The sequence below is a fragment of the Tiliqua scincoides genome, chromosome 6, assembly GCF_035046505.1.
Source record: "Tiliqua scincoides isolate rTilSci1 chromosome 6, rTilSci1.hap2, whole genome shotgun sequence".
Taxonomy (NCBI): Eukaryota; Metazoa; Chordata; class Lepidosauria; order Squamata; family Scincidae; genus Tiliqua; species Tiliqua scincoides.
In genome coordinates, this window is record NC_089826.1 from 13,559,297 (window position 1) to 13,575,492 (window position 16,196).

Here is a 16,196-nt window from a genome sequence, read left to right on the forward strand (position 1 = left end):
TAAAAAAGAGCTTTGTTGCCTTAAATGATACCTCAAAGCCACCAAGTATTTGACAGTGAGTCTTTTCATCTGCCCCATCTATCCAGTTTAAAAAGGATCTTTATTGTCTCCGACTCACCCGAGCTGTAAAACATTGATGTTTTCATAAGCTTGTAACCATGTGAATCGTTTTAAATGACGATGAACACAGCAATGATTTTGCAAGCTTCCTTCTACAGCCTCCACCACTGAAGGAAGATGTTGCCACTGTTTTGAAAGCTCCCTGAGTCTTTCACCATAAGAGGGAAATTGTCAAGCCTTCTAAAGAGCCTGCAGTTTCTCTGTTGTTCAAGTCAAGAGACTGATGGATCTTTTGGCTGTGGATACACTGGAACCAGAAAGTTGCCTTGCAATATTTTGTCAGCTGTTCGAAATCTATCTCATCAGTTACACTGCGTGAAATAGCAAGCTGTGGATTGCAGGGTGCCTGGGTGCTAATGTGCCTGCATTCCCATGAATGCACACTAGAGACCAGATGCAGCCTTTCCTTACTCACAGATGTTACAGAGCCTAGGGAGGCACTGTTGGCCCAACCATGAAGTGACCTGATGGGGCTTGCATCTGCAGTGGATAGTGGAGGTGGGAGAGGGGTTGTGGATTTGGGGCAAAATTCACCCCAAATCTGCTGTCACTGCCTCCTCCAGCTCACTGCAGACTTGAGCCACATTGATCTGCACTTTGCTCTCTAAGAGCAAGTGGATCATCTGCTTCCTTGCTATGCCTTGTCATGTGGTTTTCCCAAACCTGGGACTTCTGGTATTATTTAAGGGACTGTGTGAACGAAGGAGTTTCTTCCTTCACATAGTTCCTTAAATAAATTGGAAAGTCCTGTACTTCCGAGTTTGGGGAAACTACGAAATGTATTGTACAATAAGGGGTGTGGCAGAAGCAGCAACAGGAGGTGACATCGGATAGTGTCCCCTGATCCTGTTGTATATCATCCATGTGGGAAGAGGGCAAACTCCTGAAGAATGGCACTAGTCAATCAACACTAACATAATTTTAACAAGGTTTCCCCCATTGGCAAACAGGGACAAAATATGGGCAGAATGAGCAATATAATCATGACCTTTTGAAGTTAAGGGAACCCTAGTCTCTGAAGTTTGGTAAAGGACTTTTTGAATGTCATCTGTCAATCAAAATTAGGCTTGAAACTTGCTGTTATCCTCAGTGTAGGGCAACTGGTAGGGAAAAGCTTTGCTGGCTTCATGGAATAAATATGTATAATCAAAACCTTTCTTTATAATGACTGCAGTGCTTTCCAATTTGAAATTCTATCTACCCAATTACTGAAGCTTGCAGTGACTGAATTTTTTTTTTTTAACCTATCTCTCTCGGTGGTTCCCATTTTAATTATAATCTGCATTTTGAAGAACCCTGTCATCATTCTACCAGATTATTATTCTGTGCACAAAACTAGCTGGAACTCATCATTTAGCCAAATGATACCTTTGTTGAACTATAATAAGCTCCATTCAATGGAACCCTTTTTCCAATTTGCATTGCTGGAAACACACAACAAATGTGCTGTCAGGGGAAAAAAAAATGACATTTTGTTAAACAGTTGGCTGGGCAAAGATGACATATAAGAAAGGGGGAGGGGAACCCGTAAACTTAGATTTGTTTCAGGACAGTTAAAGTTCAAACTGTTATTTCTAAAATCTGAAGGAAACATGAATAAAAAGACTTCAATGTAAAAATTTGCAATTTTAGATTTTTTTCTACACAGCCAAGTTGACCGTTTTGGATCCTGATTAAGGCCAAATTAGATGTGATCCATGCATTCCATGTTATGGATACTCTTGGTGACTTTTCTCTGTGACATGACCCTGAGCCAACTTCTCCCTGAAGCTACTGGAAGTCACAGAAAGCAAAACTTAAGGGCACAAAATTGTGTCTGTAAATTCTCTTCGCCCCCCCCTCCCCCGGTGGCTCATTGCAGTTTTGGAGGGTTGATTTATGCTGGGTGATTGGTGTAGGAGTAAAGGGCTAATTCTTCCATACCATCACCCTGATCCAAATCCCCCCAGTTGCTTTTTGGGGAAAAAGAACCCTTGAGAATACCCTCCACAGATGGGGGTGAAATGTCAGGTGAAGGGCACTGTGTTGAACCATGACCTTCAAGCTTAGATATTTTTAATTACACTATTGGACATTCTGTCATGAAAGCCTCAGTATTTATGTAAAAAAAAAAAAAAGAGATGTTAGGGATTTAAGGGCACAATCCTAACTGCACCCTGGGCTGGCGCAAGTCCCTTGTGCCTGGGAGGGTCTCAAACATGCCATAAGGCATGTTTGCGCCTCCATGCAAGTAAGCTGCACCTGCGCACAGAGGTGCACTGGTCCACAGAGATAGCAGCAGCGGGTGAGTATGATTCGGTCAAGCTCAGCCAATGAAGGGGTCTGGGGGGGGGCTTGGGGAGGGCGGGGAGGAGGCAGGAGGGAGGCGTTCCAGGGCAGGGGGAAGGCGGTTGGTGGGCGTTCCCAGGGGTGGCTGGGGAGTGGGAGGCGGAGCCAGGACCCAGCAGTCATGCTGGATCCTAGCCCCATTCCCCAGGCAGCACAGAGTGACTCCTGGCTGCTTTGTTCTGCTTGGCTCTGCGCCACCTCTTCCACCTTCTGCGATCTGGCGCAGATCTGAGCAGACCCATTGGGGGTGCTGCGGCTCTCCCTGGGGTAAGGGGAAAAGTTTCCCCTTGCCCCTGGCTGAGCCAGAGACAGCCCTAAACGTGCACTGGATACAGTGCAATTCTACTGGGCTGCCTTTTTTGCAGCGCAAGTTAGGATTGTGCTGTCAAACACAGAAGCTCACACTCATGCCTAGCTGGGCTTTGGAAAATTGCTTATGAGATGGGGGAGTAGGTGATCTGGAGGAAGAGGGTGGCTTTGAAAAGTTGAAGATGGTATGAATGACGAGTATCATTCCCTGTTTTGCACCTGTCCATTTCTTTCCTCACTTTCATCTGAGGCCAAACAGATTTTGCAGGTTTCCAATGCACTACCCAAGACAGATCAGGGCTTCCCCGGGGCTTAGGGTTTCTCCAGGGGCTTCCCTGAACCTCAGATTTCTTTATAAGACATAAAATTATCACTTCTGGTTTCCCTCCAGAAAGTTGCTGGGGGGGGGGGGCAAAACGGCCATTCTGAAGCCTGCAGAAGCAGTGGGTGGATGTGTGCAGTCTCTGCAGGCTTCAGAAAGCCCTCCACAGGCATCAGGAGCACAGCTCTAGTCACCTCTGGAGGGCTTAAAGGGGCTGAAACAGCAGATTTCATTATCTGCGGTATTCTGTATCCGCAGGGGGTCCAAAACCTTATCTCCCATGGATACTGAGGCCTCACCTGTAGTCCTTTTTCCTGTGTTGTTGTGTTATGTCTCCCTGCGTAAGTGGCCATGACCAGTTGGCCATGTTGGCCCCTTTAAAAGGGGATTGACCAGTTGGCCCCTTTAAAAGGGGATTGGACAAGTTTCTGGAGGAAAAATCCATTACGGATTACAAGCCATAAAGGGTATGTGCAACCTCCTGATTTTAGAAATGGGCTATGTACATGGGTGCAAGCCATGATGTATATGTGCAACCTCCTGATTTTAGAAATGGGTTATGTCAGAATGCCAGATGCAAGGGAGGGCACCAGGATGCAGGTCTCTCCTTATCTGGTGTGGTCCTTGGGGCATTTGGTGGTCCGCTGTGAGATACAGGAAGCTGGACTAGATGGGCCTATGGCCTGATCCAGTGGGGCTGTTCTTATGTTCTTATGTCAGATGCAAGGGAGGGCACCAGGATGCAGGTCTCTTGTTATCTGGTGTGCTCCCTGGGGCATTTGGTGGGCCGCTGTGAGATACAGGAAGCTGGACTAGATGGGCCTATGGCCTGATCCAGCAGGGCTCTTCTTATGTTCTTATGTTCAGTTGCTTCTCAGGCTTGTGTTCTGCTAGGTCAGGGGTGCTCAATAAGTCGATCCCGATCTACCAGTCAATTGCCAGGCAAAATGAGTCGATGGAAGGCTTCTCTCCCGTCCACACATTCCTGGGAGTGAGCTCCTGTCCACGCATCCCTGGGAGTGAGCCCTGTTGACTCTGCTGGGGTGACTCATGAGTAGACCTGGAGAGGAGCTGCTGGCAGGCTTCTCTCCTGTCCATGCATCCCTGGGAGTGAGCCCTGTTGACTCTCCTGGGGATGATTTACCTTTCCCCTGTTTTTGCACTGGTATGTATGGAGATCTGCCCCCCCCCACTTCCACCTGTTGGTTCTGTGTGCAAGGGGTTTTGCACTGGTCTTGCTGTGATGTCTATATAGAGATATTCCCTCCCCCACACCTTTCCCTTGTTTTTGCACTGGTCTGTATAGAGATCTGCTCCCCCTCCCCACTTGTATTGGAATCAAGGAAGATCTGGTGAGGAGGTAGGCTGTGGTGTCAGCAGTGGCCCCTTTAAGGGTACGGCCTGGGCATCCAGCAGAGTGTGCTGCACAGCTGCAGCCACTTGAAGGCAATAGGGCCCTCAGGGATATAAGAGCACCTGAGGCAGGAAGGGCTCCACTTATTTTTGTGAGTCAGCCTTTTCCTACATGAAGATCTTTAAGTCCAAGATGTCTCCCAAGTTCCACCATGACTGATGAACATTTGGAAGTGTGCTTAAGGCTGGCTGTCAGCAGCTACTGTCTGGGCTATGCATCCTTGGCTGATTCACTTCAGTGCAAGTCATCAAAGTAAACTCAAGTAATTACAAAAAATGTTTATAGTTAATTATGTTGTGTTATGCAATATTGGCTCATGCGGTTATGCAAGGTACACCAACATACATTGTACACATAAATGTTATATGTTATGATGGCGCGAACATTGTAAAAAAACTCTGGTAGATCTCCAGGTCTTGCTGGGTTTCAAAGTAGCTCTCGAGCCAAAAAAGTATGAGCACCCCTGTGCTAGGTACTTTGTGTAGCTCCACTGAAAATGAATTTGTAACATGTGTGCCTGTGCAGTCAGTCGCTTCTTACTGCATGCAACATAATGTGTGAATAGCCCTGTGTAATTCATTCATTCATTCCACCTTTATTGGTATGAAATCTGTGTAATTCTTATATATAACTACCATCGCTTTTGCTGCTTTGCTGAGATCCAGGCCTCTGTCATAGCAGCTGTGCGCCACTAGATGTCTCCTGGGGGCAGCGCTCTTTATACAACCTTGCTTGTTTCTGTTATTCTTTTCCTCTCCTGCTCAGCAGCCTGGCACACTTGCTCAATTATTGAAATTCAGCTTTTGAGAAAAGAGAATGAGATTCTAAATTACCAGTAGTAAATGATCTAATGATAATAACATCACAGCAGGGTTCACTGCTCTAGAAAATCAGAATGAGTGAGACAGTTTGCACTTGCATGGCAGTGCTCGCTAATAAGGAGATTCATAGTTTCTTGGGCAGTTGCCCACAATATTGGTCTAGGATGATGTTTTAAGGTAAACATGTGAAAACGAAAGAAATCTTAGATGCATGTGTGCATTTATTTTAAAATGCCGTTGGACCTTGGTATCTGTGGGGGATCCATTCCTGAAACCCCTGTGGATACTGAGACCTGCAGGTAAGCAAATCTGTGGGTTGATCCACTATTGTCTCTGGATGCATCCAGAGGTGTTATTTGTTTGCATCTGGAGATCTTTTGAGGCCCGCAGACTCCAGAAGCGTCTTTCCAACACCTCTGAGGCATGCAGAGGCTGCATGAGAGTTCTGCGGGTCTCAGAAAGGCTTTCCGAAAAACTGGAGGTGCCTTTCTGATACCACCAGAGACATTTCCGAGACCCACAGAGGCTGCGCACGGCCACTGCGGGTCTCAGAAAGACTCCCGGATGGGACCAGGGATCACCTCTGGTCGTGTCTAGGAGCTCAGGTCTGGCCATCTACTGTGGGTTTGGAACACGCAGTGAGCTAAATCCTCTGGTCCTGAATCCTGGTGGATTAGGAGGTTGGACTTGTAGTGATAATCCTGCCTTAAAAAAAAATAGCGTTGATGCATAAAATAATAGAGTGCGAGTCATAATGCTCTCTGGGATTTTGGTCCCATTAATCTGTAATGGTAAGTGATATCAAAACACAGCGCATAGTGATAGAAAGATAAAGTTCAAGTTTTGTATGCATGTGCAACAGGGAATTTGCGCATCCCTGGTTGTAGGGGAAGTTCCCTTTAATCAGGATGGCATCAAGCACAGAGAAGGCTTACTGCATTTTGGAGTATGCAAAAACGGAATCCATTTTTGAGGTTCTACTGCATTTTCATGCTCAATTTCCTCTGGGCCTACGTTAAGGACAGAGCCTTGTGTTGCCCCTACCTAGAGATTTAATGGAACTGAAACCACACATTATCACGGCTATCACTCAGGTGGATCGGGCGATGCCTGTGTGAATATGGGCCGAATTGGATTACAGGAGAGACATTTGCCCCATCGTGAAAGGGTAGACGCATCCAGCATTTGTAAGGTCTGTAAAATCTTTGAACATTTCTTGTTTCATCACCATTAACTACGTTGCCCTGTCCCTTTCCATTATGATGTAGTGGTACACTAAAATCCCAGCGACCGTGATGACTCACTCTGTACATATTAAGGTTTGTGGGAAGGAACAACCGTTAACAGAGATACAGGCAGCCCTTTGCAATGCATTGGGATGATGCAATGTAGATAGAAACCGTGTAGCAGGACTTGATAGTTTGACCACTTCTTGCTTTACTCTTCTCTTTCTACTTCTGTAATCAGCTTAATGGGGCAGGGCCGTAGTGACGGGGCACAGACATCACATGCAGATGGTCCCTGGTTCCATCCCTGGCATCCCTAGGTAATGCTGGAAGAAAAACCAGGGCTAAAACAACAGGGGCAGGGGGGCTACTGCTAGTCAGTGTGGACACAGATGGACCGATGGTCTGAGTCAGTCTAAGATCATTTCATATATTCATTTATTCATTTTCCTTCATGGATGCTAAAACACCAGACCTGCTTTCTTTATGTTTTTCATGTATTCTTTATTTTATACAAGGTGAAATGATATTTACCATATTTTTCGCTCCATAAGACGCACTTCCCCCCACCCCAAAAGTGGGGATTTTCATGCCAGTTTATGATCCCATTCACCCTAATAAAGGGAGGGATCTTCATGCCAGTTTATGATCCCATTCACCCTAATAAAGGGAGGGATCTTCATGCCAGTTTATGATCCCATTCACCCTAAGAAGGGGGGGATGGTTCAAATGTTATTCTGTTATAGTTTATTAAATATTTTATTACACTATTTGATTCAGAATATTTTTTTCCTGTTTTCCTCCTCTAAAAAATAGGTGCGTCTTATGGTCAGGTGCATCTTATGGAGCGAAAAATACAGTATGTTTTTATCGGCCTAATCCTATTGGGCTAGTTTATGACTGCAGAACAGAGCAGTGCGTTGCTGGTGGCCATTTTAGAGCTGCTGCAAATGTCACAGGTAAGCCAGTGTGGGGGTGGATTGTGGACAGGGACAGGGAAGAACTGGGCATTCTGGGGGAGGAACTAGGATTCAGGGGCAGGCAGGGAGGGGATGGATCTGGCAGCAAGAACACATACCAGATCTTAACCCTCTTTTGAAAACCTCCCTGCCACTCTTCCCTTCTCAGACGTATGCCACGATAGACCGTTAAAAATTACTAAAAATCAGAGTAGCGCACAAAATCAGCGGTTGCGAAACAAAGCAAATCAAATTATCTTTACCTGGCATCTGAATCACAGCAGTGAAAGTGGCAAGTGGGTGGCTCTGGGTGCGTATTCCACAACTGGGGTACCCCAACAGAACTGGGGTACCCTATCATCACCCATTGCTACTCACCTAGCCTTTCAGAGTGGGGGCACCCAGAACAGGATCTCTGAAAAAGATTTCGGCAAACAGTTTGCTGTGTCTGTTTATATTTAATTACATTTTTATCCATTTTTCCTCTGCAAAAGTTGTGGGGCTCTGCTAATCAATCTACTAATCAATTTAGTTTAGAATTGTCTACACTGTGGTATTTGGTACCACTGATTTGGAGTTTGAGACAGGAGTATTAATTCTCAGCCGTACCTGGAGATATGAGGGATTGAACCTGGGATCTTTTATATGCAGTGAATGCACTCTGCTACTGAGCCATGACCCCTTGCTGCTTAACTTGATGGATATACTATGTGTCTTTGGAACATGCCCTGTCACCCTGTGTTTTGTGATCATTCTAATCACCATACCATGCTGGCTTATTCATGAGTCCTTCAGAGTCTCTTGTTCAGAGTCAACCTGAGCTTTCTAGGCCATGTACTGTAGTTGCCTCTGCCTTGAACATTTTCTTTCTCATTTGTAAACTACCAGGCAGGGCCTAGGAGAGGGGGGTAAAGGGGGTAATTTGTACCCAGGCCCAGGGTCAAAAGGGGGGCCCAGGATACAAAGGAGAGGGCCCAGAAATTTCCTGGGATTTGACATTTTCCTATCTACTCAGACTTGTTAACTGTACAGAATGCTGGGGGACACTACCATGACTGGAGATGCTGGGGATACTACTGATGCCACATGCGTGGGTAGACGTGGGCTCCAAAGACATTTCCAGTGGTCTCTACCCTCCCTTCACCCTGCTTTACCCCTCCCTGCCCTATTCTGCTCACCCATCACCACCCTCTCCATCTCTGTTTCACCCCCTCCCCCTTTCCAAAGAGGTCCGAAAGAAACTTTGTACCCCCTGGTAAAATTCCTCTGAGGCCCTGCTACCAGGAGTAATAAATCAATGCCTTCTGTCAAAATAAAGCTAAAACATTATCCCTGTCATGTTAGTTTTCTTGCATAGAGGGAGTTTGTTTCCACATAGACATATCCAAATCTGCCACCTGATACTTGCAATGGTGTGGTCTAGGAAGGACTGTACCACATTCTGTTTCTATACATATCAACCTGTCCTATGCTCTTTTTCATGCTACTCTAAAAAGGATGACTGTTTCTGAAAACTGCTTCTGTGTGATAATATAACAGGGCATAACTAGAGGCAGTGGGGTTACTAGGAGGGCTAAGGCCACACCGGGTGACATGCATGGTGTGTGTATGTGTGGAAGAGTGAGAGACACCACTACTGGACAAAATTTTTAAAATCTTGGTACTTTCGAAAAATACCTTAATGTTATACATATATCATTCAATGAGTAATTTCATGCCGAATGCAGCGAAACAAATCGTGTTGAAATATCTCTATTCTACCAAAAGTTATAGCAAAAAAATCCAGTGGGGCAGGGTGAAGGTGCATCACCATGCCCACCACCTGAGGTGTTGCACCGCCCACAGCATGGGAGGAAGTCCATCATAGGGGTGACGCATTGGTCTCCTGTACAGGATGATGCAAACCCTTGTGACGTCACTGACTAGAGGTGGGCTTTTCCGGTGATAACGAAATAGAAACACATAACACCGCTTTCTGCGCTTCTAATTTTTGGTAAAAAAAACCAAACCAAACCCAACTCTGCAAAAAATTGTTCTTTGACATCTCTCCATGATACCTAACACCTCAACATGCATGTGGCTGCACCTGTTGATACTATACCACCTACCCAGTACACTTTTAAACTGATTATAATTTATAATAATAATTTATACATCCTTGGGGGGGAAGCACATCACTGCTTTCTGCACTTCTAACCTAGAAAAACACTGAAATCCATGGAAAAAAATAAAACCATTTTCACCCACCTCTAGGCATAACGTATGCTGGTGCTCATCATAAGGGATGTCCAGTGGCACACTAATTTTCTATACTACCCCAAACAGACTTCAGGACATGGGAAGTAACTATGCAATTAAGGGTGCAATCCTAACCCCTTATGTCAGTGCTTTCCAGCACTGGCATAGCGGTACCAATGGGACTTGAGCTGCATCCTGCAGTTGGGTGTCACTCACGGAGACCTCCTCAAAGAAAGGGAATGTTTGTTCCCTTGCCTCAGAGCTGCATTGCCCTTATGTCGGTGTTTTCCAGCACGGACATAAGGGATTAGGATTGTGCCCTAAGTCACCCAAGCTGCTCTATTGTAGTGGGTTTGTGCTTGTGAAGCTGCATATCTGAAAACTAATCACCATCACCATAAATTCTAGAAATTAATTCAAGCAATGACTGGAAAACATATTCTGGCTGGTCAATAGTTACACTTGGAGGATAGGATTCATTGTTAGGTCAAAATTTGGCAGACACACAGCAAGAAAATAGGGTGTGAATCTATTGGATGGGGACAATATGTAATGCAGTAGTTCATGGCTCCATCTTCCCACTTTTATGTTTCCAGCACAGTCTATTGAAGTCTAGCCAGCTCATGGTTAGCTTTCTCGGCATTGTGGCTTTACAATAGGCCATTTCCCTCCACTCCTGGGATAAATAGGATAAATTTGGGATCCCTTGTCTTTGGATTTGCCAAAGGTCACAGGACGCATTGTTGAGCATTGTGCAGTGAGTCAGAGGGTGACACACTAAGATAAACACTGGACAGCGCTGACAAAGGATGTTTAACTGTGAAGTTCCCTCAAGAAGCCCTGTGGGCAAAACACCACAAGCCAAGTTTAGCTTTGTGTCTCCAGAGGGACTGTACAACGTGTTTTTCCTCCAAGCCATGAGACACTTTATATTTTTCCTGGCTGTTATCACAGGGGACAGATGACAGTGGCACACAGAGGGATGGTAATACAAAGAAAAGGACTTTTCCCCTCTCTGTTCAGATCAGCAGACCACATTGGCTTCTGTGTAAGATATTTTTGTGCTTTATTCCATGAGCAAGATCAGGAGTGGTCAACTTTTGTGGGCGGTAGCCTTTACCCTTTTCAAAATGTTCCTGAATATTCCCATAGTTTGTATATGTATATAACATATACAGGTTGGGCCTCTTTATCCATGGATTCGGCATCCTTGGATTTGCCCCACCGTGAATGCCAAACCCCTGCATTGTCTTCCTGCAGACCTCCCAGAAGCGACCAGAACCGGTCACATCTGGGAGGTTTTCTGAGCCTCAGAGAGGCTTTCACGGCCTCTCCGAGGCTCAGAATGTCCCCAGAGCAGTTTTTGGACGACTTGGAGCAGCCACAAGCCACATTGCCACCTCTCTGAGGCTCAGAATGGCTCTGGACGCGACCAGAGCAAGGCTCCAGTTGCAATCAGAGTAAAGATGGCTCCGAAGACCATGGATTTCATTATTTGTGGTTTTTTGTCTCAGTGGTGGGGGAGGGGGGGTCCAGGAATGGAACCCCCATGGATAAAGAGACTCCACTGTATTGTGGACCTCCTTATCTGTGGTCTCAGCTTTTGTGGATTTCACCATCCACAGATACCTCCCTGTACATCAGATAGCCTCCAGGATGCAAAGTCCAGTTCATGCCTTCTGGAAGTAGTGGATGCGATTTCCAGTTCACTTTCATAACTTACCACATCTTGTTTAAAACTTATAAAAGTTGTTTGTGGTCCCTATCATTGACTGACATGCCCTCGTCTCTCCCATCCAATTCCAAGGCTACCACAAATCAGAGCTAGTCTCCACATACAAAAGAATGATGTGTCCCCATATTCATAAAAGAATGAGGTGTTACTTTCTTCCTTCAAGCAATTGGTGTAGGGTTTGATTGTTAATCATGCACAAAGAACATGTTTGGCAGAATTTTTTAATTCATCTAAAATTGACAGGAAAAAAAAACATGTATCAGAAATGATGGAACAACCCGATATAGCCACCAGATGGTGATGTAGTGCAGTGATTAGTTTTTTTTTTTGCATTTAATTGCTTTTTAATTTGGATTTTCAAGGATTTTCTCATACATTTTCTCCACCCAAAAAACAAAAAAAACACCTCTCTCCACATGAAAAGCTAAGATATCATGGAGAATATTTCATGCGATGTTGATTTTCTTTATGCAAGGCCCTATTTATGCCAAGGAGAATTAGAACTCTCCACCTAAAGACTGAAGTGGTACAGTCCATTCCGTCTTCTCCAAACTCTAGACCACCTCATTTCCACTGTGTGTATAGAAGGTCAACAAGCACAGTAACAAAGAACAACCAACGTTTGCATCTGTGTAGCACTTCAGAGTGTTCAGAGCATGACAGGTACATTGTCAGTTGTCAACAATCTGTAAAGGAGGTGAGTATTATGACTCTTCTCATATTGCACATGTGGTGTGCTGAGCATGTGCTTGCCTCAGGCTGCGGATGAGTTCATCCCTGATGTTTTCACTGTGAGGCGGGGCATATTCGGTGAAGCTGCATGATGATATCTTGCTCACTATCTCTTAATATCTGGTTCTGCGGTGGAGGCCTTACATCAAGCAGGCGCATATTTTGAACATGGCAGGTTTTGGAGAATGCTTCTCTGACAGGTGTGAAATAGCCTTGTGTAAAAATGACACACCAGATGAATCACTTGACAAATTGCCTGCATCTATTCCCCCTCCCCCCCAATAGAAAGCAAGGTTTATCTGCTGAACTGTAGGTGTGTATTTGAATAGAATGATGGGTTTTAAAGCAATTCTTTCACTGCAAAGAATCTTTTAATCTGGCCAGGGGTCTCCAAATGTTTTGGCTGGAGGGCCGCATCATATGTCTAGCATGGTGTTGAGGGCTGAAAAAATAAATTTAATAAATGAATACATTAGAAATGGAACTTAGATGAATGAATGAATGTTCATTCATTCCAGGATTTCTCCAAGCTCTGTACAGGCTCCCCAACCCTCAGAACACCCTTCAGGAGCAGAGTTCCCTTCTCCTTTGGAGGACTACAGGGCCCTAACAGCAAGGCCAGGAGCCCTTGGAGGGGCCAGATGCTCATGGGGGGCCACGGGCGGGATCATGGAGGCTACATCTGGCCCATGGGCCAAGATTTGGAGACCTCCCAGTCTATAAGAACATAAGAACAGCCCCACTGGATCAGGCCATAGGCCCATCTAGTCCAGCTTCCTGTATCTCACAGCGGCCCACCAAATGCCCCAGGGCTAATTTAGTCTAGGCTAAATTATGTTTGAGAATGGCCCTCTTTCAGCACAGAGGTGTTAGCACAACCTTAATGTCACTATAGATAGATCTCACTATCTATATAGGATGTTACTGGGATCCTCAGCCCAGTAGGGTTTGGGTGAAATCCAAAAGGTCATCTTAAGGTCCACCTCTTTCATTATGATCCTGCCTATGCACTCTGTTCAACAACCAAAGTCTAGTTCAAAGTTTGTGTGCCACTGCCTGAACTATGGCAGAAGGGAACACAGGAAATTGCAGTGCAGAAATAATGGGTAGCTCTCCCCATAGAGGGCTCAAGACCTTCTGACCCCTACGGTGGCAATGGCAGAAAGGTGGTTTAAATGGCCTTCTGTGAAATTGCTCTAAATTCAAACCCATTTCTGCCCAGCCCACAGGTGTAAACATTTGATCCTTCTTGCAATGGATCCCTGTTGATCCATTTGATCCTTGATATGCAGTGTTGGGCAGAAATGGCTTAATGGAAGACCTTTGCATGACAAGAATAAACACACTGGTCCTGTTCAGGTCACCAGCCTCAAACTATAATTTAGATTTTCAGGAACAAGTTTGCCCAAATCTTGAGTATGGTCCCCTCTTCCGCTTCTCTTCCTTTCCATGTAATAGGAGTTTTAAAATGTCTGTTTTCACTTGTGTAGTAACCACGGTTCTCTGTTACACCCAGAACTAGGGAACTACGGTCGATTAAAACTATAGTTGTGAAATCAGGATCAAGCCATGATTTGATATCCTGGTTTTTGTTTTTTTTCAACTAAACACAGTTTGATGTTACATCTGAATCAAGCCAATGAGTTGAACTGGGGAGATAAAGCAGAATAAATTTGCTGCTGCAGGTTTTTATAATGCTGCCTGGAAAGCTAGCAACTACCAGGACAATAGTTTCAAGCAAATTCCTGAGTGAGCTTTATGTATGTTGCAAATATTTTGTTGTTAGCTGCCAGCGAGCAGCAAACTGAAATTCTTGAGGGACGTGTTCAGTATGAAAACATAAGGAAAGAGCAGAATGTCTGTTGATGATTCCTGTAGAGGTCCCCTTCACTTAGCTTCTCGGAGGAACACAGGCAGCTGTGGATTGCAAATTCAGTTAATTCCCCCTTTCTGCTTTGCTGCAGAGTAGCAAATGGTTACTGTGTAAAAAGCAAATGCATTTATAAATGCATCAATTGCAAAACACCGCAACTCCACAGCCCACATGGTAATTCAATTTGTCAAGCCATTTGCTTCTCTTCTGAGACTGTCATGTCACTTCTGATAGTGTCTTTTGTAAGACGGATGCATGTCTACTGGGAGGAACAGTCATGCTACATGTGGTCAAGCTAGATCAATCTCTCTTTGGGAAGGAATTGAAAATGAAATGACAAGAATCAGTATTGGCAACCTTCAGTCTCGAAAGACTATGGTATCGCGCTCTGAAAGGTGGTTCTGGCACAGCGTCTAGTGTGGCTGAAAAGGCCAATCCGGGAGTGACAATCCCTTCCACACCGGGAGCAAGTGCAGTCTGTCCCTGGTCTGTCTCCCTGGCTATGGGCCTTCCTTCTTTGCCTCTTTGCCTCAGACTGTTGGCCAAGTGTCTCTTCAAACTGGGAAAGGCCATGCTGCACAGCCTGCCTCCAAGCGGGCCGCTCAGAGGCCAGGGTTTCCCACTTGTTGAGGTCCATCCCTAAGGCCTTCAGATCCCTCTTGCAGATGTCCTTGTATCGCAGCTGTGGTCTACCTGTAGGGCGCTTTCCTTGCACGAGTTCTCCATAGAGGAGATCCTTTGGGATCCGGCCATCATCCATTCTCACGACATGACCAAGCCAACGCAGGCGTCTCTGTTTCAGCAGTGAATACATGCTAGGGATTCCAGCACGTTCCAGGACTGTGTTGTTTGGAACTTTGTCCTGCCAGGTGATGCCGAGGATGCGTCGGAGGCAGCGCATGTGGAAAGCGCTCAGTTTCCTCTCCTGTTGTGAGCGAAGAGTCCATGACTCGCTGCAGTACAGAAGTGCACTCAGGACGCAAGCTCTGTAGACCTGGATCTTGGTATGTTCCGTCAGCTTCTTGTTAGACCAGACTCTCTTTGTGAGTCTGGAAAACGTGGTAGCTGCTTTACCGATGCGCTTGTTTAGCTCGGTATCGAGAGAATGAGTGTCGGAGATCGTTGAGCCAAGGTACACAAAGTCAAGACAAGAATCATAACATAATGTAAACCTGTGTGTCAGGCCCTAGTGAGACTCAGTCTCCAAAATTGGCAGGGAGCTGACTGTCAGTTCATGTAGACCAGAGGGAAGTGCATAGTCGAGACCAAGCAAGTGTCACATCCAGAGTCAGTAGCTTAGCATAGTCAGTAGCATAGCTACAGGGGGGGCACAGCAGTAAGTTTTTCAGGGTGCTTCAGTGCACCGTGTATGCTGCCCCTCCCCCTCACTGTCAGAGCCATGGAAGCCATCAGCGCTTTCCTCCATCTGAGCTATCTCCTTTGCCGTCAGAGCCATATCCCCTGCTTTTCACTCCTTAGACTTACACCAGTTATATAGCTGACATAGGTCCAAGGAGACACATAGGCCAACAGGTGGCCAACAGAAAGACAAGAGAAAAACTATTTTTCCTTACCTCTCCCAGGCCTCCCGATTGCCCCCACATCATTGGATGCAACATGTACCCTGTTATCGTGGCTGCGTCATCACCAAATGGTGGGGGAGAGGATTGGGATGTAAGAGACTCAGCTGTAAATCAGAATGTCACTAGTTTCACTAGTCGTGCCTCACAATGTAGCTAGGGGCCCTGGGCCCCAGGTGGCAATATCAGGATGTCACTTACAGGTTCTCTCAGAAGAAGAGGGGACACTGGTGGCTTTGCAATCTGGCCTCTGTTCCTTCCTCCTTTGGAGACTTAACGGGACTTCCTTCAAAGGAGGAGGAAGAGGGTGTCGGCCAGATCCTGCCTCTGTCTCTTAATGTTTTGGTGGTTTCCTGATTGAGAAGCTGCCAAAACACTTGGCAGCAACTGCCACTTCTTGTGGGAAGCCACTGAAACACTATGAGGTAGCAGCCAGTCTGGAAGCTGCTGAAATACTAAGAAGTGGTAGCCAATCAGAAAGCCATCAAAACACTAAGAGGTGGCTGTTGTCATCTTCTCTAGGCCTCATGTGGTACCCC